The 22,452-nt window shown below is 38.7% G+C and overlaps 1 protein-coding gene across 3 annotated transcripts in view; it reads right to left on the reverse strand.

Moving 5' to 3' along the window:
• LOC128734881 (uncharacterized) overlaps positions 1-21,346 on the reverse strand; it is a 43,538-nt gene extending 22,192 nt beyond the window's left edge. For 2 of the 3 annotated variants that reach the window (XM_053829275.1, XM_053829273.1), the window contains exons 1-2: positions 21,247-21,346; positions 20,883-21,011 (exon numbers count right to left, since the gene is read on the reverse strand). The gene's annotated coding sequence lies outside the window, so the exon portion shown is untranslated. Of the gene's footprint in view, positions 1-20,882; positions 21,012-21,141; positions 21,162-21,246 lie in introns of those variants that run through there. The other variant, XM_053829274.1, reaches the window with a different exon arrangement.
• Positions 21,347-22,452: the final 1,106 nt, after the last annotated feature.

Here is a 22,452-nt window from a genome sequence, read left to right on the forward strand (position 1 = left end):
TAGAATCATTTGACATAACTTTGTTTATATGTTTATGAAGATCAATTGTTGCAGGTTCCGTCAAAATATTCCAACACGTTACGGAGCAGTACAGAATGGAACACTTGTAAAATCCAGAGTGGTTTGGATCAAAGTTGGCTAAAGTGCTAAAATGCCAAAATTAACTGTCCATAATATTCTGAAATGTAATAAGGAGAACCTAGGTGTGGAAAGATGGCAAAGAACTTAAAAAAACGGAATGGAACGGAGCGCTTTCAAGTGGTGGTCGCAAACGACATGGGAGTTTGGGAGTGTCATCTACGACCGTGCATCCAGCCGGACTGTGTTATAAGAAGGCAGCGACTCTACGAAGGTTAAAACAAGAAGCTGTATTAACATCAAACAGCTTCCTGGGTTTTATTCGGCAAGCCGAAGCGGAAACGTCGCAGACATTTTCATCCATATGAAACAGTCGAAGTTTGCTAAGAAATATCTGGTTTGGCAGGCACATGTGGCTTGAACGGCGACATTTTTATTGCGACCGGAACAATTAACCAGAAAAATTATATGAACAAGTGTTTGGAACATTGTGTGTTGCTGAAGCAACACGATTGGTTCGTACTGTTTTGATCGGATTTAGACTCCTGCCATTAGAAGCCAAGCAAAGCCTATGTGCTACATTCCGTTATCGAAACTTGGCCTTCTGTTTTTTATACGACAGACTTCGCAGCCAGTTGCTAGACTAGAGGACAATTCTTGCTTTAGTTTTCTAAAGGTCGCATTTGCATGCATTATGCGACCTTTTGAAAACTCAAGCCAGAATTGCAGGGCCAGTTGCTGCGTTTCTATTGATTCTAACAGCCTGTCCTAGCCGAGATTCGAACATACGACGACTGGCTTAGTAGGCCAGCATCATATCTCGAGGCCAACTGGGCGGCTGCCATTACGAAGAAAAAAGTGGACGAGGTGGCTGTACAAAATTTAAGGTTAGATGTGAAACGAAAGACCTGGCAATCCAGATTTGGTCAACCGGAAGCTTAACTGAATATTGTTTTGTTCATTTTTTGCTAATTAAACCTCAAAACGAGAAATGATTTGATTTTTCAATTCAAAATTTATGCGTGAAAACGCATTTTTGGTTGACTAAATTTTGATGGTAACACACTTTGAAGCGAATAGAAGGCGTCCTGTGCTCCAATGACTCATAATAACGCTTAAGGTTCGACTTACCAGTTCCTATGTATTTCGACATGTGTCGTTTAAGTGTGTATTTTTTTTTGTTATTTAAAATGCACCGAAATATACGTCTGGTGTTCGGTAGCAGTGATTTATTGATCTATTACATTTGCATCGCCAAAATGGAAAGAAACGTTGCCAAAGCCGGGACAACAATGGGTGTTCCCAAGACCGAATTGTACTGTACATGCCACAGTCTGTAAGCATATGTTTCAAGCAGGCAACTAAATCTGTTTCTTGACTATATTGGTAATAGTAATTTATCGAAAATTATTATAGCTCAAGCGCATTCAGCGCACAGTTAAATCCACAATTACGTTTCGTTGAAAACCAAATCAGATTCGCACCAAGTGCATTTATCCCCTTATATGACTTCGGGCAAATATCTTGCAGTTATTTATTGTAAGGCCAACCATACCGTAGCTAAATGCGCCGGAAGATTTCTCACTTTCGTACTTGTTATTGGCATCGTTCGTTACTCAAAATCAATAAGAAGCAAGCGGTTTTAGCCACTATAAAGTCGACGTTTTCCGCATATTATGGAAACGCTAAAATATCGCGTTCTGCTTACTTTAAGGCATGTGATGTGTGGGATGATCATGAGCGTTGCGCTGCCAACTTGCCAACACTAGCGAACGTAGCTTAAACTACCATGGATATTGCACACAACCAGTAGATGAGCTTGTATTGGGGCATTGTGGATACTTTAGTTCGATTAAATACGTTACCGACCAGCCGCCGGTGGATGTTGGCTAGCAACGACAACAACTAGCAGCGCGCTGCAGTGGCATCTCCGTAGGCTGTTGATTAGAAGTTGTCGTTTTCGTTCTGTCATGTTCTTTAATAAGGTACACCGGGGCTAATAGAAAGGGTTTTGCCAAAGTTCGACTTCAAAGATCTCTGATAAGAATATGAAATAATTATTTTCTTTAAACTTGATATGTAATTAATAGGTTAGTTCAATGACTGTTGGTAAAAATAACAAATAACAATAGTTGTTTTAGATAAACCGATTATTACAATTTTAGCTGTGTACGTGCGGTGTTTCTGCTTACCCCGTGTAGCAGGTCAAAATATAAGAGGTAAGCTGAAATGACCCAAATACAAAACAGAAAAATGATTTTACTTAGATCAGTTTAAGATTATTCCACTTAATGAAACCCAAATAATTACCTGATGTGCAATTATTATGAGACAAACATTGCCACAACACTGTTAATTTGCAGGTTTATGTCACCCCGTTCAAAAGTAATAAATCTCTGAATGACAAAAAGTAAACAAAAGTACGTATTGCGTAAAGTCATTTCGATCTTCTATTTATGACAGTCAAAAAGTGCGTTTAGTTGTTCAATGAAAAAATCTCGGAGAGCAATTTCGCATTTTCGATGAACATTGTGGCTTCCGTTTCAACTTACCCCGCATTTCAGTTTGCCCCGGTGTACCATACGTGGTTTAGTTATTCATACAATGACGCTGCCTGACGCGACGGTTGATCGTCGCCAGGAAACAAGTTTGCAAATTGCATTTGATTTTATACCAAGTTACTATTTTTCTACGTTTGAGATTTTACGTTCGCTTCTAGTTTATCTTGCTGAAAGAGCTGGAGCGGCAAATAACGTCATTTTTGGGAAATGAGTCCACCAGTGACGACATGAGAAAAGACTTAACGAAAGCAATCATCGATTTATCAACCAACGTTCAATGTTGACTCACTTACTGATAATGTTGTCCTTACCTAGAAAAAGAAAAAAAGTTTTTAAATTAGTTCAGTTTTCAAATATCGAAATCTTTATAGTTTGTTGCATCAATTGATATCTGGTGAAGTTGCTAATACAGTGTATAACTTTAAAATATTAAGCCCTTTCTTTTCAAAAATATAACTCCAGCAACTCTGTGGTGTAATTGCAAAGGAATACATGTCGGTGGTGAGCACGATATACACAACAAAGTAGGTTATTCTTATCATCACGTTTCGAAGTAAACATTTGACGTCATTTCCATCGTTCAATGCCGTTCAATGCACTGTTATAAGGCAGTGCGAGATATAGGTACCTATTTCGTTTATTAACCAGTTTCTTCGCGCTTTATACACCACATCGTACCCACGTGTAGCGCCTTGCTACAACCCATAGACTTATCTGCGTATTCCTGAGCAAACTTTCGGTTTTACCTTACATTGAAGTCGAAGTTTTGTGCGAATATCGGAATTTACGCGGGTTTTTAAGCGAATTTCGGAATTTACAAAGCAAATTTTGGAAATAAGGTACGCGTTTTGTATGCGAATCTCGGAATTTACGGAGTTTTAATGCGAATTTTGGAAATTACGTGATTGTCTGAATTTAAGCGTTTGTGTGTGATTGTGAATTAAGGCAACACTTACAAGTAGCCATATTTTTTTCTACTTGGTAGAAATTAGCCAAATTTGGCACAGTTTTACCCTAACGTTTACATTCCGTGAATTTCCTAGTGTACATTTTGTTTAAGTCAATATGAAAGATGTACACTGGAGATATTTAAAATCCGTAGCATTAGAAAATCCCATTGTGCTTTGGCTGAAAATCTGTAATTCAACCATCTCAAGAGTGTTGTAAAGGTTCAAGGATCGATTGGCATTGGACCACAAACCATGAGATGAAAGCAAACCAGGAGCACCTTGCAAGAAGACGGAAGGAAAAGTCAAAACTAATTTCACTCGACATTCCAATATTTCAACACGATGTTGTCAAGAAGGTAGGCTTATCACAAAGCTACGTTCAAAAAGTCAAAGTAAAAGCTAACTTATTTGCATATAAGGCTCAAAATTTTCCAAGCCGCGATAAACGCCAGCAAACTGCTGCCGAACCTCGCGCTAGAAAGTTGTACATCGAGATGTCGGCCAGAGCTTACTTCCAACAAATCCCAGGTCAGGAATTTATCATCGGACAATCACTAATCACATTTTATTTGTGGTATAGTTACTCTGTTATACTTAATTTTCATGACTTCTGCCCAATTTTGATAAAAAATAAACTTTTCTCATACCTCTCCTACAGAGACTACAGGTTACAGGAGCGACAAGGCGCTCACGAATCACGAATTTTGATAAACCGTTATGATTCAAAACTTGGCGGATTTTGAGTAACTTGTCGCCTCTGTAATCTATAGTCACTGTAACCTCTCCATAGCATCTTCGGGATTTTGATCAACAATGGACAATGTATCTTTAATATCAATAAATCAGATCTCCTTCAAATGTCTTCGTCTTTTTTGGCAGCTTGAGAAATAAATTCCAACATTTTAGTTGCCACCCGTTAGAATGTGGTATGCGTCGGGCTCACTTAATTATTGTAAAAGTAAGTAAAAAACAAAACTTAATAAACCATATGTATCTGCAATGATACTGATTATAAAATTACATCATTATCTGTATGTGTGACGATGTCATTAGAAACATGAAATGTTATTCTTTCAAATAGTACCACGCGGTATACATCTATATTTAGAGTTTCTACTATTTTTATCACATATCAAATATTTAAAATCTAGAACAACTTTTGCGATATAGTTTTTAAATAAGTAAAAAGTATGGAAGCTAATAGATAGCCTGCTCGTTATGAAAATACTAATTAGCAAATTATTTCGATCCAGTCGGAAACTATGATATCAGATCTTCGCACCGTACCGTCCGTCGTGGTGCTGATTGCAGTGCTGCAGCAGATAAATGGCGGCGGATTAAAGTAGCCGGTCTAATTAATCATTTCACACTCGTACTTCGATCGACCGTAGCGTAGCCGTAGCCGTAGCCGTAGTGCAGTGTCATTAGAGGCGAGGCGATTGCGATCTTTGCCGTCCCGTTCAGCTGCCACTGATCAGACGGACACAAATGCAGCGACGGACGATTGCCATACACATACCCCTACATGAGTATCGTCACGTCTTCCATATATGGAAGGGAAATCGGGGCAACTCGAGCACAAACAAAAGTCAAAATAGCATCAAATTGTAGTTATTGAGTTGAAATGAATATTTATTTTTTAGGACAAGCATAGAATGACAAGTCGTTTGCAGTAATTATTTGATAAGTATTAACATACTTTTAATTTTGAATTCGAAGAAAAATGATTGTATTATTTTTGTTATGGATTTGCATTCGGAAAGGATGGCGTCGTAGATCGGATTTAATGGCCCACCTACATCATTAATGAGCTGAAATGGAAACATTTATATAGGTCCAGTAGTGTTTCTATTTTACTTGTACTTAATGATGTAATGAACAAGACGAAGGTACTTAATAGCACCACGTTTGTTTCTAGATACTCATCAAAATATCTCTCCAAATTTGGTCAGCAAAACCGGCATCACGGCTAATCGCTTGTGCACATTGCATATCGTGATAAATCTAAGCCACAAAATTTGAGCTTCGGCCAATATTGATATTTGCCGCGTTCAACGGCATTTGGTGCTACCGTAAATTGGCAGATTGATCGCTTTCGTTTCCTAAAATGTCGCATGAAAGGAAAAATAGTAATAAGGTAGAATTTGGTTTGCATTAATCTTGGTAGATAATGCAAACTCACAAAATACACCCACGAGGTATTTGGATACTCAATGGTGAAACGAAAATGCCCTGTGCAGTTGATTTATTTCGGCAGCCATTGTGCCGATAATAAATTCCATCACCCGTTAGATTGATTAGCATTTCCCTCACCAACGTGAATATGAAATATACGTTAATAATACGCTTATCAAAAAGATATATCTTAAAAACCGCATCGAAATATAAAATTATGCCAATGCTTGCATTAGTACTTCCATATTTTACAGTCAGAATGCTCCTTACGTTCCGTCTGGTACGGAAAAGATTTTAATTAGAACACACCCAAATGAATTGTTATACAATCATCGCTAAATTAGCATGTATATTACGCTCTTCTTTCGGGGGATCCCATTATTTATCCCCATTAAACCGACTCGAATTGCAATTTTTGCATTGAATGACATAGCGCGGCAAATTTGTCACAACCGTCACGTTACAAATAAGGATCAGCAGCACTTTCTTGGGTTCGCAGAATCGAACAAGCGGTCGAAATTCGCTGCCGTCACGGTGCTCGATCATTGAAGTTTGTCACGTTCAATCTTTACGACTGTTTTATGCGGTAAAGACCAACCAAACTTGAAAGCTCGGCGATCGATCTCGGATCATGGGCATGGGAGTGTATCCAGATGAATAAATTGAAACTTGTCGGTATTGTTGTTTTCGTAGCATTGAATATAAAAATATAAATATATGCAGATGAAGTTTTGGGACCGACCGGCGGTGCTGTCGTCTTCTTGTAGGCCACACGGGTTTTTTTTGAAGTTTCTTCAATGAACGGTGGCATCACACGCTACGATGGAAGCTACCACCATCGTTGGTTTAAGGCAGAGGACGATTGAAGACGGTAAAACAGTTGACCCAATTCAAGATCATCATTGGATCGGTTCGGTCGGTCGTCCTGAACAGTGTAGGAAGTGGATTCAAACGACAATATTTCAGCCTATCAAAGTGGATTAGTTTGAAACCATACCTACGTGGTTTGTTTTACAATTCTCTAAATTAGAATGGGTTTTTGCCATCAGTAATATGAGTCAAACTTGTTTTACTATTATGGCCTGTCAGAGGAAAAAGGGTCATAAGTTACATGTAAATATTTTATTGAAATTTTATGGTATTTTAACACATTTTGGTTTACTAATAAATAAAATCATATTGCTGATTTTGTTTTCATAAATTTTTGGTTAAACTCTAAAGCACTATTCAAATTACTGGATGTACGCTTCACGCAAACAATTGATGTGAGCGTAAAAATAATCTGAAGAAAGTGTAAAAAAACATTGTGTACAGTTTATGCTGTGATCTTTACCCTCATATAAACGGAATAACTTAGTATGGGCTCTCGGTCCCGCGTACCGGTCTGACGTATAATTTTGCGCAAGGCCAGACCACCTATCTCTATCGTTTATGCCCGATGCCGCACCACGCCGGGCGGCTACGATGATTATGATGATGATGACGGGTTACTGGTTATGGTTTTACCACGGCGAAAATTTTATGTTTGAATGAATTATAGCAGCTGGCATTCGGAGAGACCATTCCCGTGGTGGTTCGTCTGAAGTCGAAACCGAAATCGTGCAGACATAAAGTGATGGAAAGAAGAAATGATCAATGGTTTGGGAGATTATTCATGGGGATTAAGCGCTGAACTGCGGAAATGTTAGTCGGAATGAATCATAAAGTAGGTATTTGTTCAGTTCTTGATCGACACTACATACCGTTTATGACAATTTGAAACGGTCGATGGTCATCTAAAATGGTTAAAATTGTAAACTGCAATAAAAATAATTATATGAGATAAGAGAAATCTTTTTATTAACTTAGTAATCGATTAATAGTGAAACCGACACCGTCGGTATGTCGCTCATCGTTCATCATTGCAGCCCGATCTGCTGTTACCGATTACACGCGAGGGCTCGCGCTCCCGCCCGTGAGTAGAATCGAGGGCGAAGATAAAGAAGAAGAAGAAGAATAAGAAAAAGTAACGTAAAATTTGTATCCCAGTGCGCCACCAGCCTCACAGGCATTTGATTCCCCACGAGTGGAATGCGAGCGCTATGCGTAACAAAACCCTCAGTTTGCTCAGTCATACCTTCGATTGTATAGCAGACCGACTGCATTCTGATCTTTGATCTATATTTTCGTTTCGATCAAGTTAATACTTTTACCGTTTGGAGCAGCGGATGACTGCAAAACAGTCAATTGACTGGCAGTCACCACACTAACGAAAAGTAATCGCACTATCCTATGATTCAATACTTCAAAAAAAAAAAAAAAAAAACAACCACTGCATATGCGTGGAAGAAGTCGGTTGGATACCATCCGACACAAACAAACATTTTTTCTTGCGTGGAACCGACATCGGCCGACAAACTTTTACTGTGGGCAGCCGATTTAAAGACAAAAAGAGAAACGAAAAAATACGTCACCTTATGCTCCCAGCCAGTTTACAGTTTATGCTCTTCAAAATGAACGCAAAGCGGGAGAACGACTGTTGGCTTCTCTTGAAAGGCCACACGGTTTGTAAACGGTTTGTTTGCAAGCGCAAGTTGAATACAAAAATCGTCCGCATTCACGCACGCAGTCACAGTCAACTTGCGATCCTTTTTAAAGCCCTGTTCACAAAAGCACTAGGAGCAAAAATGGTAACTATTTCCAGTAGTTTGAAATGCATAGAATATGAAATTAGGCATGAATTTATTATTTTCTTCATGAAAATGCCCGACCATATCGTTTTGTATCAGTCAAAAAATTTGAAGAAGTTTTTCCCCACCCGCTATATTCACCAGATTTGGCGCCATTCAACCATTTATTTCGATCGATATCAAATGTTATCTGTGTAATACGTTTTATTTTTGAACAAGGTAGCATAAATTGTTTTTTTTTTTAAATTCGATGAACGAAGACTTTTTCGAGCGCCGAATTCATTTATTGCCCATAAGGTGGAAAAAATTTATAGCTAGCGGCTACATACTTTAATTTGGTCAACGATTAATTAATTAAACTAAAGCATTTATTGGTCGGAAAATAAAGTAGTGGTTTCAATGCATACATCTGACATTTAGAGTCATTATTCGATGCAATTCATTTTGGATTGAGCACATCGAATGGTTTCAAACTAGTTATATGTTGAGATATTCACAGTTATTATGACGGTTATTATGCAGAATTAGCAGCAACTTATTTTCGGTTATAATGTGAATATTCAGCAGTTAAATATTATTGATATTTCATATCCAACAATAAACATTAGTCTCAACAAGTCACAACCTATTACAATGATACAATAATTGGTAACTTAATCCCCCACAAAACCCACACACTTACGTTGCTGCCATTCTTGGTCCAACTCGACATCGTTCGGTCGTTCTTCAACAAACTACTGTACAGTTGTACGGTTGTACGGTTGTACGGTTGTAGCGGGTAATAAAATTCCTTATTCTTGACGAGCTTCAAACACTCGCATGAATAAGAACAGTGTCTGGAAAAGTAGCTCGACTAGTCGACCGAGCGACGGACGGACGGATGGCTTAGAATGACACCGCGCCTAGATTGGCTGGCGGGGCGGTTGGTTGGTTGGGCGGGTGTGATGCAGTAGGACATTGCTGAAGTAACCCCTGGCCAAGTCACCGACCACAAAAGTCTGCGATTTGCATAGTGAACGAACAGTAAACATACCTACCAGCAACAGCAAGTAATAGAGCGTTCACTGGTAAGGTACTGCACCAATGTTGGGTCCATCCGGATGTCGGCTTAGCGTCCAAGTGATTTTGTCTAACGATAGGGAACATAACAATCGAAATTCAAAACACATATTGCTTCACCCCTACAGTTTACTTCTAAAATTTGAACTCTCAATGCGCACCGAGCATCAAAGGTGGTTTTTGATTTTCTTTGTTTATGTTCCGAAGGTTTTTTTCTACTTCTCTAAACATACGCTGCCAACTCTGCTAAATGCGCATAGTTAACGTGTGCTAACGGATTGACTATGGAAGGTATACATATGCGTCAGTCTCGCCGTAAGAAGGTAACACCATCAGGCCAGCACCATTCCGAGTTTTAGCTAAGACGAATCACACTCCATGATTTACATATTAGCGAGGTGCAATACTATTCGTTTGGCTATGTGTGGTGTCTATGTGTGACGGTATTTTTGCTAGATGCAACGAAATGCAAAAGGGCAGCAATGATTTATGAGTTGGTGTCTTTCACTTTTTTCCTCCTAACGTACGACGTTGATCATAGTCTGGTGCATAGTTTGAACATGTCTGGTATAATTGACACATTTTTTCGCCATATCGGGAAGTAGTGAAAGCTTTGCAAATCGTAATTAGTTTTATAGTTTGCAATATTCGCGCATATTGATTGCTAGCGAACGCATAAAATGCTGCAATTTCCAAAATTCTTCCTTATTAGTTTCATCCGTGTCTCTCGAGATTTATCATCTGAAAACTATTCTAACGTATGACAAATATTTCTAACTTTTCTTTGAAGATTTCCACCATCGAGGGAAAATTTTGTGAAAATTTTTTACTAGAAAATATTTTTCCTAGATTGTTAAAAAGGTATTAATTTTTCATTAGAAAATATTTGCTCTACGATGCTTGTAGTATATATTTTTGAAGATACGGCTGGGAAAATCAGAAAATTACGCTTGGGGTTTCATGAAAAACGAGATACCACAAATCTTTCAATATTGTTTACATTTATAACTGCCCGTAAACAAAATTTCATGAAATTCTTGGAATTTTAACTCCTATTTTACGTTAATTTTGTAAAATATGTGATAACAAATTGGATAAATGATTCCTCACAATAAAAACCACATAAACTATTTACATTTTTTTATTTTATAATTTGTTTAGTTTGTATCTGTCTGTGTCTAAAAAAAATATCCGCGTTGACAATTTTTTTTTGACATTTTCATGCTCTGCTGATGCGCCCGCCTACCTGCAAGGTAAACTGGTGGCTTCTCCATCTTCAGTCAGAAAATTAAAAGCTAACATCAGTCATTAGATGTTATTTAGCAATTCGACTTACAAGCTATAGTTTTGCTTCAAGACGCACTGATCGATCTTGACATTTAGCAGTCCCACCGCTTACCAAAACAAATACATACACACATTTCTTGAATCATTATTTTCATTTATGTGAGCGAAAACAAACTGCAACATCGGGATCGCATCAGCAATATAATTTTCCCTCGAGAATATTAGCTGCAAAATATAACATAAATTCAACTTGCAGTGTCCTGAGGTGATTGAATGAAATCGCCACCTTTCTTCAGCTCCACCATCGAGCGAGCAAACATCAGATTCAGAACGTTTCGCGTGAATTGCTATGCACTCATCTGCACCACCGTGCGTTCACTTTCATGCGGTAGTGAATACATACCCGTAAATCTGGAAAGCTTACATCAGCCATCACGAGTGTGGCCGGTTCGAATTGATTTAATCGTTCATTTACCCGGTGAACCGTCTTCAAGGCGATGTGTGACACCGAAGGAAAAAATGTGTCTTGATTTTTTATGAAACGAGCACTTTTCATCAAACAAATATCGATCGTTTTCATATGCTCAGAATCAAACATTTTTATTCGCTCAACTTCCGATGAAAATTTTTACAGTGTATATAAGTAAGTGTCTTGATCTTCAGTGGAATCAAGATCAGGAACCTGTTGAAAATATACTGTTGCTGGCTCAGGGAAAGAGAGGAAAAATCCAGCTAAATCAAGTAAGAGTGTAGGGCAACGAACACAATGTTGGCACTGTTGTCAAGAAGCTGACATAAAAAATAAGCAACGTTTCACCAGATGACGGGTGAACGGCTGCCTACATTATAGAGAATATGTATAAAGTTTATGAGATATTATAGGCAATCAAGCGACTAAAATGAGCTGAAGAATATGATTCGACCCACCAACTCTAGTTCCCCAGTCACTGATGGTGGCCCTTGGTAGATAGCGGCTGCTGTTTCAAGTATTTCTCGTCTTACCTTTCTACTTATATAGAAGCCGGCCGATCAATTGCCAGCCACCGCCGCGGTAGAGAAGCCGTGAAAATATAAAAAGTAACGCACTAATAAACATTCATTTGCTGGCGAAATAATGATGAGAAGACGAGAGGATACAAAACAGGCACTGAATGAATGATTATTACTTTTATTCCGCGGGGCATACAGCTTTCGCTAGCATTTCGGTACGTATCGGGTCAGAGTTCCAAAGAGAGCAAAACACTTTGTATCTTCCTACCTACCTACTATCCGGGGAGATTTTCTTGTTTCAAATAAAAAATAACTGTTTGATTATAAGTAAGTGTGGCAGGGTATTCTGTTGCGATTTGCGAAAATAAGTTCAGCAGAATGATAATATCGAGTGTTTCCAAAATTCAATAAAATGTGTCTTCAAGTAAACTTGAATTCATTTGTAGAAACATCATTATACACAAAAACTTGTAGTTGCTTACATGCAATGCAGTGCTGTCACTCGTAAGATTTCTACTTTATTCCAAATGAAATGAAAAGCTATAAACTCTTTTTGTTACAAAAAAGCGCGCTTTTTGAATGTAATTATCTACGCTTGGCTGAACTGTTTCAATTCAACATTTTCAATTCATCATTTTTATTTTATTTTTTGTATCTGTCAACATTTAAGTGGCGAAATAAGCATCTACGTTACTGATCATAGAAATTATCGTGCCATAAAAACTGTCTTGCTACTTTATTAGGTTTATTACAACTTTCAAATTTCGATTACAACTTTCATTTCGAACTAGTTGAGCCCGAATCTTACGATCCGGAAAATACAAGAAAACTGCTGATACATTCCATTTGCCAGTATTTTTTCAATACTGCTTAAGCTTTCTAATAGTTCTTTGAACTTTAAATTAATTTTATTTACACCATGGCATGCGAAGATCTTACAATAGTATAGCTCTAAGATGTTGCACATAAAAAAATCATAGCCTGAAATTGAAATTAAAAGTTTTTATGCTCGCATTAGGTTTTATTCAACTTAATAAAAAAATAACATCTCTACCACTGACGAACTGACACAACACGTATAAGAAAATCCTTTAAAAATATCGTCCTACATATTTCGTTTGCATGCTAACAATCTCTGTTATGTATGTTGTGGAATAATTTTTATTTGTAGGGTTTTGTGCTGCGGGGTTTTCACATTTCTACGGTTTCATACTGCATTCAAAGCAACACTTGCATTAACAGCGAAATTAACACCAGTGTAGCGTCTGCTTGTCTGTGATTTTAATTCATCTTCTAAGTCAGTATTAACAAACCACCGATTAACGTCACAGAAGTGAGGTTAGCTTCGCCACTCGTCAGTGAAACACTCTATAACAGCAATATAAAGATTGCTGATAGTTACCTGTACTTTAAAAAAAAGTTACCTTTGATAATTAACCATTTGCCACTGATCACCATAAATTTTTCGTAAACCTGTTCTTGTGATTACTAAAAATTAAGGATTACTTAAGATTATCATTGATTATTGTATTGACTACCGTTGGTTACGTATTTAGGATGTCGCGTCGCGTGATTACAAAAGTAATTTCTGAATACTACGCGCTTATACGCCTTACTAGAAACTTTTTGCGCACACGCGATTTGTTGTTGCTGTTGGTGGTATCCCAAGGGTACTGTTGTCGAGTTTTTCAAACTAGGGGAAAACATACCACTATCTTTCCGGTGGCTGCTATAAGCTTTCGTATGTTTGAAGAAAGCGTTTAAATTAAACATCCGGTATCATTGCGACTTAAAATTATATTGAAATATAAAAATATAGCTTACAGTTATATATGCAATCTCGCAGATCAACTCTACCTATAAAATAATCGACAGAGAGCACTTGCGTATAAACTTCGAATTATACGCACTCTGTTGTTTAGTATAGACTGAGGCCCTGGGGTTTTAACCAGATCACTGACATCTTTCATTGCTGTATCGTGAATTTATATCATCGATTTTGGACCCTTTGTTTTTCGGGCCCACACTAAATCCTGCCCCGTAAGACAGAGTGTTCAGGAGGTGCTCACCCCGAGCAGGGTATTAGAGCAAATTGAAAACAAAATTTGATATCTTGATGTAACGGATTTTGAATACCCGGTGTGATTTCATTTTGGTCGACTTAGCGGTTAAAATATCAAAATTGATTGCAAAAATTCCACGCCGTGAAATTAAATAGAATACTACTTTTGCTATCAAAAATATCAAACGGAATACTAATCTTGATGTTACACAATATTAATAGGAAAGCAGAATTAGTTATAACTATAATTTTACTATCATATGATCATCATTTTGCTATCATCATATAATTTGATCCAACCATTTTACTAGAAAAAAATTTAAGTGAAAATTTACGTTTATTTACACCATATATAGAATCTGCCAACATATTTTCCTTCATTAATAATGAAAGCAAAATGATAATAAAGTCTGATACATCATAGGTGCCATTTTGAGTTGGTAACAAAACATGTTTTCTAGTTGATATCAACAGCAGAATATGTAATAATTTTGATATACTTTTGTTGTCAATCTTTGCTCGGGACCATAGCTGTAGTTTGGGTGACACATGTATTAGATTCAGTTTTGTACACAGCGCGTATTGAGTGAGCTGCAATTCTTGCCACGAAAATATGGCGTCAGGGGCCTGGTTTTGGTAACAGATAAGACTCTTGTACATTAAAGAAAAACATACGGGCGACGAATAGAAACTGAATAATCTTTTGTCCAATGTTCCAATGTTCTAGTTAATCTAGTTAATATCATGAAGATTCGTGCCTGACTTCATATTGTCGTCACATGAAACAATCACCAGCTTCAATTGAAATGTGCTCGACAAATAAAACAAGTCCTGCTGTGTTTGACACGAGTGTGAGCGAAATACTGCTTAAATAGTTTGTTCCGACAATGTCCATATGCTTTTACAAATAAAATAAGTTAAAATACAATTTAAATTTAGAATATGTATTGTAAGAGTGTTGGAAATTATTTGTATCTCAGTATATTAGCGTTGGTAAGAGCAAACTTAGGAACACCGTAGATTTCGCGTGTGCATTTTAGCGGAAAGGTATTTTGCGATATAGATTGTGGACCATTACTAACGGGTGGCAACTAAAATTTTGGAATTTTTTCTCAAGCTGTCAAAAAAAGACAGAGATACATGAAGAAGATCTGATTTACCGAAAATAAAGATACATTATCCATTGTTGAAAAAAAATTAGTGTACATTTGAAAACGGTCCGTAATCGGCTGTTCGGCGAAGCTTTCGTTTGACGTCGAAACAGGAGCGTTGTGCGGCCTCCATGTCAACTTTGCGAATGCATCTCTTGATTCTACCAATCAACTGTTTGCAATTCGTGGTTATCCAATTATTTTTGTACACCAAGGAACTCAAAATCCTGAAGAAATCTTCGATTGGGCGCACTGAGACAGATTTTTCGGGTCGTGGTTCTTGGGTAAAAATGGGATTGAATGGGTATTCAGGAACGATTGTGTTTTTTGGCGTAATGCGATGATGCTCTATCCGGCCAAAACACGTATTGACCATTTGCATGATGTTTTTATAGAAACGGGATCAAATTTTTGTTCAAACATCCGTCTGGTGCATCTTAATTGAAAGTCAAACCAGAGGGCTTGTTGTTGAAGAAACGAGAAAGAGAAAGATATCCTTCTGCGTCCATCATTTTGTCTGGTCTTCCACTACTTTGCTTGCGAATAGTTGTTGAGTATCTTAGGACAAGGTAAACAGTCGAAGCTGCAACATATTTGGTTTTTAAATGTTGCACCGTATACTTTTTGCAGAGATTTCTGTTGCAGTACGTAGTGTACAACGCGCTCCCGAAATGCTTCTGGCTTCGATGCCATTTTTAGCAAAACTGGGCAAGCAGAAACAAAACAAAAAATATTAACAGAAAGAGGAGAGAGAGAGCTAACACATACATACTCTCATTTCACTCTGAGCTCGTTTGTTGTTGAGCATAAAGGCCGCGAAAAAAAATCCAAAATTTTAGTTGCCACCCGTTATTATATTAAAATTATAAAAAGCAGGTAAATTTTTGATATTAGTGTTCGTACTTAGTGGTTTTACAAAAACTATACAAATATTCAGATTAATCTTATATAACCGTGCATACTAAGTGTCGTTTCGTATGGCAATTTAGCATCGTTTGCTTCTCTCGTTATAAACTATTTTTTTCCGACAGTGATTGTTTTTGAATACCACTGTGAATTCTCATGGATACACTTATAGCGAATTCATAAATTAACCTGGCTCAGGTCGATTAGCACTCAGTTTTAATCGAAGTGCTGTCAAAGCGTTCATAAATTAACCGAGATTGCATTTCGGTTAAACTGACAGCATTCAGTTTGAAGCGCGGGTTAAAACTCTCTAGCATTACGGGTTACGGGTCGATCTGTCAAACTGCCCGTATCGTTCATAAATTTCGGGTTCGAGTTAGCACGAACCCAGGTTAATTTATGAATTCGCTATTAGTAGCGACGCATTTACAAGCCGAAACTTACATTGAAGCCTTACAAACGAGGTCTCATGTACATTCTAAGTACATTCATGTATTGACAACTTTTTAGAATTTTATTCGCTATATTTTGATTAGATTATGGACGTAAATTGTTGCACGCAAATAAGTGATGTTCAAATTTTGAATATGAATAGTATGGCATTTTTAATAAAGTGAGATCATATATTGTGCATTAACTATTTATACTTTTTTAATATTTGTAAACTTTAGAAGCATGAATTTAGAATTGAATACCTGAATTTATCAAAACGTATACCAATACAAGATAGTCGCGCGATTGTGAATACGGTTTTGTGCCAGTCTTTTTGCTGGTTTTGGATTGTACAAGTCGTGAAGCAATGGAAAGTTCATCCGCGTCGGTCAAATAAACGAATGTCTCTAGTGGAAAGTCGGTTACCTAGAAACTCAGCGTGAATAATTTCCATTATATGATTGTCGAATATCAAAAGCTTGATAGCTACAGCCTTTCAATGAAAGGGTGTTATTCGAGCTTTTTTTTCAATGAAAGGGTGTTATTCGAGCTATTCCCCGGGGAAAAATTGACCTGTTTCCGAGGTCTACTCAAGGGGGGACCGTCACCAATCGATTCCTTGCATTTACTTAGAAATTTGTGTCTTGTAGGACTTCAAACTAGCGGTGTCTAGATAGTGCGACTACGAGTTCATTTTTTTTTCGCTGTGCATTAGTAGCGATTTGAAGAGAAAGGTTCACAAACAGAGTGTTTCACTGAGCAAATCTAACGGCACAGAAACACTGCCCCTTTTTGCCAAACTACGAAGTTATAAATGTTGGTTCAATGACCCTCCCATAATCTATTTTTCTGTTTTTTTCCTTCAGGTCTTACCCCGCAGATATTATACACCTATGTTTCATTACTTTGGTTGGTGAACGGCTGGATAATGCATAGCATCGGTGCCTCGCATGCCTGCAGGTATAAAATAGACCCCACATTGATATCCAGCAACTCCCATCGTATTACCAGTAGGAATACGAGCAACCTTAGTGGAGATCGGGTAACCAACCCCAGTGGAAACTCAGGTCGTATACGGACAGGGAAAGAGTACTTATGTGAACGCTGACTGTAATTACGTAGAATGGCTTCGTTAGCCTTGAGCGTCTGTGAGCGCGGTTGTACTCCAGGTTAGGAGAGGCTTACGACAGCGTCTGATCCGCTGTGGACGGCTCTATTGTCTCGGTACTAAACCTAAGATGGCAGCTCTATCACGAGACTCACTAGCGTGACCCTAGTAGGGCAACCTACCTAAAACTAAAAATACTGGACAAAGGTGACGAAATAAGAACATGGAATGAATGTTTGGTACCTGGAACTACTGATCGCCGAATTTCGTACAACCCCAAAAGTTCGGCACCGTAGCACTGCAGGAGATCTGTCGTAAAGGTAAAAGGTGTCAAGAATTCGTGGCGTCAAGGTTCAATTTTACCAGAGCGGTGGATCGACCAACGCGCTGGGAACGGGCTTTATAGTGATGGACAGGATGCGTGATTCGGTGATTGACTCATTACAAGAAACCTTGGGACGACGGAGGCAAGCTATGCCAGATTAAAAGCAGAGGCTAGGAGGATTAGTTTACGAATCAATGTGTCGAAAAGAAAACTAAACATACGGTAGGAAGAGGCTACAAAGAAAATGACGTTCGCCTCCCATAGACAGTGACTATTGACGGCGATGAACTGGAAGTGGTTGATGAGTTCATATATCTGGGATCTCTGGTTATCGTCGATTCAATGATGCGTTCAAGCTGGAAGTTGAGCATAAGCAGTCGCGCAAAACTGACGATGTAAGATTGCTAATGAAACCGGTAGTCTTCTAAGGATTTGAAACTGTAACTTACGGAAGATATACGTGTACTTGCTTACTTGCTGTATTTGAACGAAGGGCGTTGCGGACTGCGCGCCCAGTTAGCTCCGGGGTACGCTGCTGGTCTAACAAGCCAGTCGTTGTAGGTTCGAATCTTAACTGGGCGGTGCCGCTACAGAGTCAATGGAATCTTTACACTAGCACCGTAGTTTTCCTGCACTTTAATAACCGGCTGCGAATTCAGTCGATAAAGAATGGTTCTTAAGTTCTTAAGGACGATTATAGCCATGGTTTTGATTTTTTGCGTAGCGGACTATTTTTAGTGGAGTACAAATGGAAAGCGAAGCTTCCCGTCATTCACCTGATGAAAGTTGAGAAGCTGGTATCTGGGTGGAATAATTGAAAAAATTTAATTGATGCCTCCAATTTGAAACTTTTTGAAAGATTAGACAAAACCGTAGAAAGTGATTTAGTCGAACAAAATTCAACGATTGAACAATTTACCATCAAGATTATTGGTATCCCAGCACTTTGACAAGTGCGGCTAATGTCTGTTTAGCACATCACTGTGAATTGGAACTGTCGCCATCACTACGCGACGTCCGATCAGGAATAATTACTATTGCTAACATACGTTTGTACGCTTTTGAACATAAAAACATCTTTTTTGACTAGCAAACATCCGTAAATTTCTGTTTAACATTAATAGCAAGTTTTCTGATAATGTTTGATCAGGTAATTGCTGAGTATGACATATTCCATGCATTGAAAAACTTGACCCGAGTTGAACAAAATTATTCAGTCTATTGAGCGGATTGCTATATTTGTCAACCAGACAAACAAGTTCTCCAAAAACTCAAACATCCAAATCGCAAAGCCTGTACCGATCTCGCGACGCACATATTTGCTCAACGAATTCCGGTAAAAAATGATAACAATTTTGATGAGCTCAGCTCGGCGCGGCGGCGGTTGCGAAGCCTACACGCAACGCAAACCGCAAACCCGAAACCACATAGGTATCGCCAGGTGTGTGTAGGTATGTCCGTCTGCTGAAGACTAACTATCAGCATGCGAGTCGGGTTTGGGTAGAGCCGCAGCAAGGCACCCAAACTGCGACATGCGATGGGTGCTGCTGGCTGATACAGGGCCACCTTCAACACACCCACAGTGACTGCATGTTTGCACTATCACGCACACGTGTGCAGTCCGATCTGATCCAATATGGCGGTGCTCTGCTGTGCCGTGCTGTGATGCGAAATCCACCACACAACCAAGACGATGCTATAAGCCCACTGGATCACGACTGCTGGCTGGCTGGCAAGTTGCACCTTTGCAGTTTGCACTAGTGCATGTATCGAGAACTGGTAGGAAAAATACTGGCCCGTCTGATGAACTAACAACAGTTTGGCTGTATTTTTATTAGCCAGTATATTTTTGGGTGTTCTTCCCAATTGCAGAGACATGTTTTTGTTTCGCTGTCTCTCACTGCCCTGCTGAATGAATGTCACCGTGAATTCCCGGAAGCAAGTCCTCGTTTTTGGTTTTATCTTTTTGCCTTTTAAAAAGGGTACAACTTGTTACATACAAATGGCCAGGTCCAGAGGATCATGCAGCGAAGGTTAAGTTCAGTTGAAGAAAATGCACTGCGACTGATGTGCATCCAGTTCCCGGACTGGACTTGCTCTGCAGTTGCGCATCTCGCTGCCTGCTGCTGCACATGCATTTTCTTAGTTGTCTTTGGCGGAGTTGATGCACTGACGGACGGGCGAGATCACACTTTGAACCGCTTTCGAGTTTTCCCCTTTTTGCCTTTTGTCTTGCATACTGCTTTTTTGCTACGGTTTTGCACAGGAGATCAGGCAAGTGATGCTAGATTTAAAACTGTGGAGCATTACTAGTTTAATCTAGTAAGACTATTGTAGAAGTAATTTGACTTAACTTTTTTTGGAAAAAGGTGGAGCCAGCAGTAGTTCATTGATATGTTTAGCACAGCTGCTAAACCGCTGCTGTTACAAGCTGTTGTGAAATATTTTTTTGAAAACACGTGACGTTGTTGGCAACACTGCCGACAGTACTGCGTTGAAAGCAAGTTGTAAAATTTACAACATGCTATACGAACTTTTATTCTCGATTTTGCGCTTTGCTTCGGAAATAAAAAGAAAGGAAACTCGTCAGTTTGGAACTGAGGACACAAAAGATGTATGATGTTTCCGAGATAAACCGTATACATTACAGCACGCGTGGAAGGACTACAGAGCAGCATAACGGGATTCGTTGAATTCATTGTGTATGATTTATGTTCAATCTGTCAGTTCTGACTTTCGATGACTGCGGGTGTAACGTGACGAAACAAATGGGCACAGTTTCTCCGAGTGAACGCACCGATAATAAAGAGGAACTTTTTCGAGAACTGAATGACCTCAATCTCATTATCTGAGATCAACTGTAATATATTCATCAATTTATCAATGCCTTTTTATGCTGCTTAAGATTAGAAGGATTTTGGAAAACATGAAATAGACAGTCTTTTTTACCATCTGTAGTTCTAGGGGCTGCAAATTTCCATGAACTAACAAATGACACCTAACATGTTCGTGTCTTTCACTGAGTGTGTAGTAGTTTCATGCCTGATCACCATTCATCAAATAACACATTTTCTACTAACAAGTTACTCGATTGATAAATGATGACATATCGAGTCATTGTTTACTCACCTTCTCGTAACTGGTCGAACCGTAGTATTAGTAGTAATCCACACCAACTGGGTTTCCTGAAGTAAAATCTGCTCAGCTTAACTTAATCCACTAGGCTCTTCTTCGGCTCCTTTTCACCAAACGAAAAAACTAGAAGAAAAAAGCACACGCACACAAAAATATGGCACTTGAGAAATTTCGCCCACTGAAATCACCACTGGATTTTCCGGAAATCCAGTTCACACTGGCGCAATTTTCATTAATTAACATAAAAGCTCACACCCCAAGGTCAGGTTTCCTGAATAAAATTATTCACACCGTATAACACCCGCTAATTACTAAAAAGGTTAACCAAAAGATGATCCATCACTGGGGAACAACTCACTTAGTTTCGATGGTAATTTGAACGGCGCTACCCAACTTTACTCGGCTAAAGTTTACTCAGCAATGAAACAACATGTCCGCTGCGCTTAGCTTTAGGCTGTGTAGTTTGCGCGAGCGACCGGACTCAGACTCGCAATTCGGTGCGCAACACGTTTTCTCTGTCTCGTTTTCCGTTCGAATAGTCTGTGGTACTCACTCACCAGTAACCGATGTTGCCATGATACAATTTTTTGTATTGTAAAAAGTCATGTTTCTTGAGTCGTGTTTTCAAAACTTTTCGAATTCTCGCGATCGATTAAAAGTATATGAAATTCACAACATAAAGGTAGTTTCAAATGTCAGTATCCGGCATGGTCTATTTATTTTACCAATATTATTTTGGAAGTATCACTTGAAAACATATGTCCTTTTATCAAGTATCTTAAACATAAACATCAGCATGCACTCTATGCAATTTACTATTTTACCCATTAGACAATCTCAACTCGCCCAATGTACGAAACAGAAACACTCACGTGGGGCGTCACTCAGAGAACATGCAACATAAGTCAGAGCAAGTCGTTCGCCAACATAAGCTTTGGCTTTACGGTGCCTCTCTCTCTCTCATCTGGTTTATGCTGCGCACTGCCCACGCCGAAAGCATGTGTGTTTGTGGGACTTTCTCGTTGTGGGTGTGCGCCAACATTACCGTAGCATGGGATAAACTCGATCTTTTTTTGAAATATTATTTCGCGTTGCGCAAAAATTTGTACTCATATCGAACATTACTCTTGCAAATTAGTTTAAACTGCGTTATAATAGTAAGACATGCAATGAATTTCCTTACAAATCCTAAATATTTAATCACGAGTCACGTTCGAGAAACACCCCACGCAACGGTTTTCATTTATAGCCTGACATAAGAAGTTTGAGAAGGTTCTAGCGGCGGTCATTGTCGGCAGCGGCGGCTTTTAATTCATTGATATGTATACACACTCAATAATTTTGTTCTCTTCTGTTCTTGTTTTGTATATCAAGTTGATCGAGTGAACATAAGACCCGGCATTTCGCACAGCCCGGTTTGTATGCTGCAGTGTACGGTTGATATTTTGGGTTCTTCCCCGGTCCGCCCCGTCTTACTACACCAATGCTATGCTGTGACTGCTGAAGTCATGTTTTATAGCATGAAATCTTACTGTATATGGGTTAAAACGAGTTTTTGCACTGC

This window comes from Sabethes cyaneus, chromosome 2 (assembly GCF_943734655.1).
Source record: "Sabethes cyaneus chromosome 2, idSabCyanKW18_F2, whole genome shotgun sequence".
Classification (NCBI taxonomy): Eukaryota; Metazoa; Arthropoda; class Insecta; order Diptera; family Culicidae; genus Sabethes; species Sabethes cyaneus.